This window comes from Hordeum vulgare, chromosome 2H, assembly GCF_904849725.1.
Source record: "Hordeum vulgare subsp. vulgare chromosome 2H, MorexV3_pseudomolecules_assembly, whole genome shotgun sequence".
Lineage (NCBI taxonomy): Eukaryota > Viridiplantae > Streptophyta > Magnoliopsida > Poales > Poaceae > Hordeum > Hordeum vulgare.
Window position 1 is genome coordinate 73,068,682 of NC_058519.1, and position 4,803 is coordinate 73,073,484.

Genomic DNA, 4,803 nt, shown 5'->3' on the forward strand with positions numbered 1-4,803 from the left:
TTGTGTGCCGTTGGTTCTGTGGATCTGTATATTTTATTTGGAAAATCTAAAGTGCACACGACGTACAGCCGCGTTCGCATGCGGCGGCTGATACATGCACCTAGCAGCGCTCGCTGAGCAGCGTACCGTAGCTACATTACACTGTGTCGCATTATTCACTAGTACAACACCCTTGGGACTGTTTGCTATAGTGGACCGTCGGTGCTAGCTATATGGGTTACAATAATGGAAAATGCGACGGTTGCTGCCTGCGGCTATACTGTGTCATATTATTTTATATAGCTTTTGTACGGTACTATTTGCTACAGCAGGCTAGCAGATGTTGCTATAGTAACCGTACAACACATTACGCCCGTGTTTTGCGTCGAAGTTACCCTCGCTGCCATGTCTACCTTTTTTTCCCTAAATATAAGTCTTTTAAAAGATTTCATACTACATACAAAGCAAAATGAATAAATCTACACTCTAAAGTACTCCCTCCGTTTCAAAATATAAGACGTTTTAGGAATTTCATTAGAAGACTACATACGGAGCAAAATAAGTGAATCTATACTTTAAAATATGTCTATGTACATTCGTATGTAGTTTATAGTATAATCTCTAAAAGGTCTTATATTTAGGAACGGAGGGAGTATGTCTATATACATCCGTATGTAGTAATCTAATAGAATCTCTAGAAAGACTTATATTTAAGAACGGAGGGAGTAGCATGCATGTATGCGTGGTCTATCTTTTTATATGACAAAGCATATAGCATGCCGCTTTGTTTACTTTTCTTCACTGCATAGAATACTCGTGGCAATGAGGTGGTGGGGTGCATGAACGTTATAAAATAACTGGTCACTAGTTATAATTTAAGTGACAAGCGTTGCAAAATAGTACGACAACTATAGTGTTTATAACAACTGACAAGCTTATATGAGATTTGAGTAGAATTTAACTGACCGACACAACAAAATACTACCACAATTACATTTCATAACAATCAAATGTCCTTTTATTTAGACACAACATAACAATCAAGGATAGAATTCAACAGATAAATACAGCAAACACCATGACAACTATTTTTTTACAATGACTGACAAGTTGTATGAGACAATATGATAACGAGGTAGGATTAAAATGACAAGCACAAAAAATATATGTGGCAACTGTGATTTTATAAGCACCTACAAGCTTTATGAGACCACATGACAACTTAGTAGAATAAAAATGACGAGCATATCAAAACATTTTGGGGACTGCATTTATAACATCGATAATCTTTGCACGAAACGACATCAAAAAATATGAAAATTAAGTTATTTTTATTAATTGGACAAGTAAGTGGTTAATAATATAGCAAGTGAATGGAACAATGTGGTAATTATGGAAGGAAAAAAAAAGTTTGTCGAAACATGTCGACATGGGATCTAGTTTTAAAGATCTTGCCGCGACAAAGCTAACAGTGAAAACAGATCATCGATTGAATTAACGGTTTTAAAAATAAAACATTTTAAATTTTAAGCATTGAAAAGAATCTTTACGTTTACTTTTAGGTGCATGTGCATGCGAGTCACCGCATAAAAGCACCAGCATACGGCGTCCCTGCATAGTTGAATCCTATTTTATTTGCCTATGAAACCTTGTCGTATGGTTGTAAGGGCTTCCAAAGCTTCAATAAAATTGTTAGCGTTAGGTATCTTCAGTCTAGTTCGCTATAAGGTCGGGCAATTATGCCCCCTGTATACGACGCTGGCAACCGAGCAATGGGAGATCTAACAGCTACCAACATCAATTATTGTCTCTTTTCGCAAAAAAAAAAGTCAGTTATTGTCTCAAATGGAGAAACAATATATATCAACGATTAAGAAACTCCAATTTTCCTTGCAAAAAAAAAACGATTAAGAAACTTGACAAAATGAAACAAAAATATGTTCCTGGCGGGGCTCACCGGCGACTCTGATGAAACAACAATATGCTCCTGGCGGGGCTCGAGTCTCGAAGGGAGAAAGAAATACTTATATATTAACGGCTAACAAAAAAGAACAAAATGGTGCTCCCGGCGGGGCTCGAACCCGCGACCTTCGGCTCATAAGACCAACGCTCTAACCAACTGAGCTACGGGGGCTTTTTTATTAAGTCTATTATTAACTCTTAATAACTACATTTAATCTGTCACGTTCACATATTACCTACATTGAAACGTTTCCAGGATCACGATTTTCACAAGTCCTTTTCTGTTATTTGTTTCATTCCTATGGTTGCCATATATAGGATCGTTTTATGACGCTGTTTTTTTGCAAACATCCATAGCTCATTAAATACACTGCAATGCATATAAATACTTTTGGTGACTCAAATATCTTGAAAAGATATTTACGTTTTTTTTGGCATAATTAGATAATCTTCCACACAAGTTTATGCGGGACTCAATGGTGCTAGAAGGGTTGTGCGCTCTTTGCTGCGCCGCTTGTGTTATTTGGATTTCATAATAATTTTATTTGGTCTCTCGCGCCAGGGAAATGATGGTGTATATTTTTCTATATTTTCTATAATGTGATGTTTTAGTGGGGCCTTTCTAGAAGTGTGATTCCGTGTTATCTATTATATCAATCCACATGTATGTGAGAGAGTTTCTTATGCTGGTGATCACATGTATTAAATTGGTACTATATTGTTGCATGATGATGATTCTTTATTGCCAAGTAATAAGAAGGTGTTTCTATATATGTTAGTTGTTGTCGACTGATTTGAGTAATCATAGAATAATTCAAAATCATGAATCAAATTCAAAATTAAACACCTCGATCGAAATTATTGACCCATTGACCCAGACAAAATTATGAATCGGATCCGAAATTGAACAAAATAAAAACAGTGAACTAAATTCAATAACCATAATCAAAATGTTGACCCACTCAAAAACATGAACCAAATCCGAAATTTAACACCTGAGGTAAACAATAGAGCTCTAAAATTAGGGATCATATTGTGTTTACTAGACTAGAAGGGTTGGGTTTGATTTGCTACGTCATTGGTGTTGTTAGGTTTCTTAAAAACAATACTCACTCTATTTCAAAATATAAGTTGTAGTACTTTTTTTAGTCAAACCTTTAAAGTTTGATCGAATATATAGAGAAAATATCAAAATCCATAATATCATATTGGTATGATTACATTCATCATGACATGAATTTCCATACATTTTTTTGTTTAATATTATGATGACGGTGATTTTTGCTCTAAACTTGGTATAAGTTTTCGAAATCCGACTTTCCAAAAAACTAATAACACTTATATTTGGAACTAATGGAATATTTAGTTTGCCAGGTGGGGTAGATGATGGATTGTGTTTTATTTTTATTTATAATATGGTTATTTGGTGGGTCATTCTGTTGGAAATATGCCCTAGAGGGTCTTGCTTAATGCGAGACGGCTACTCATTTAAGTCGGAGAATAATGGTTGTTCTATTTATATGAGTGATATGTTTTATGGTCATGCTCCGCTGGTGAATGGTTTATTCTTGATGAATCTCGATCGTGATGTTACGCATTTTCATAGTGTGAGTACCAAAAGATGTAAAGTTAATAATGATAGTCCCACATACTTATGGCACTGCCGCCTTGGTCATATCGGCGTTAATCGCATGAAGAAGCTCCATACGGATGGACTATTAGAGTCTCTTGACTTTGAATCATTTGACACAAGCAAACCGTGCCTCATGGGCAAGATGACTAAGACTCCATTCTCAGGAATAATGGAGAGAGCAACCGACTTATTGGAAATAATACATACTTATGTGTGTGGTCCAATGAACGTTGAAGCTCGCGGTGGCTATCGTTATGTTCTCACTCTCACCGATGATTTGAGTAAGTATGGGTATATCTACTTGATCAAGCACAAATCGGAGACATTTGAAAAATTCAAGGAATTTTAGAGTGAGGTCGAGAATCAACGTGACAGAAAAATTAAGTGTCTATGATCTGATCATGGAGGAGAATATTTGAGTCACGAGTTTGACACACACCTAAGGAAGTGTGGAATCGTTTCACAACTGACGCCGCCTGGCACACCGCAACGCAACGGAGTGTCTGAACGTCGTAATCGCACTTTATTAGATATGGTACGATCTATGATGTCTCTTACCGACTTACCGCTATCATTTTGGGGATACACATTAGAAACTACAACATTCACTTTACATAGGGCACCGTCTAAATCCGTTGAGATGACACCGTATGAACTATGGTTTGGCAAGAAACCTAAGTTGTCGTTTCTTAAAGTTTGGGGCTGCGATGCTTATGTGAAGAAACTTCAACCAAAAAAGCTCGAACCCAAAGCGGAGAAATGCGTATTCATAGGATACCCTAAGGAAACTATTGGGTATACCTTCTATCTTAGATCCGAAGGTAAAACCTTTGTTGCCAAGAACAGATCCTTTTAGAGAAAGAGTTTCTCTCGAAAGAAGTAAGTGGGAGGAAGGTAGAACTTGATGAGGTAATTACACCCCCTCTCGAACAGGATAGTAGCGCAACACGGGAAGTTGTTCCTGTGGCACCTACACCAACTGAAGAGGAAGTTAATGATAATGATCATGAAGCTTCAGATCAAGTTACTACTGAACCGCGAAGGTCCACAAGGGCACGCTCCGCACCAGAGTGGTACGGCAACCCTGTGATGGAAATCATGTTGTTAGACAACGGTGAACCTTCGAACTATGAAGAAGCGATGGCGGGCCCGAATTCCAACAAATGGCTTGAAGCTATGAAATCTGAGATAGGATGCATGTATGAGAACAAAGTATGGACTTTGGTGGA

At 37.3% G+C, this 4,803-nt stretch overlaps 1 non-coding gene across 1 annotated transcript; it reads right to left on the reverse strand.

The window, feature by feature from the left end:
- Nucleotides 1–2,039: 2,039 nt before the first annotated feature.
- On the reverse strand, nt 2,040–2,113 carry TRNAI-UAU. The gene has a single exon. It is a non-coding gene; the product is annotated as a tRNA-Ile (tRNA).
- Nucleotides 2,114–4,803: the final 2,690 nt, after the last annotated feature.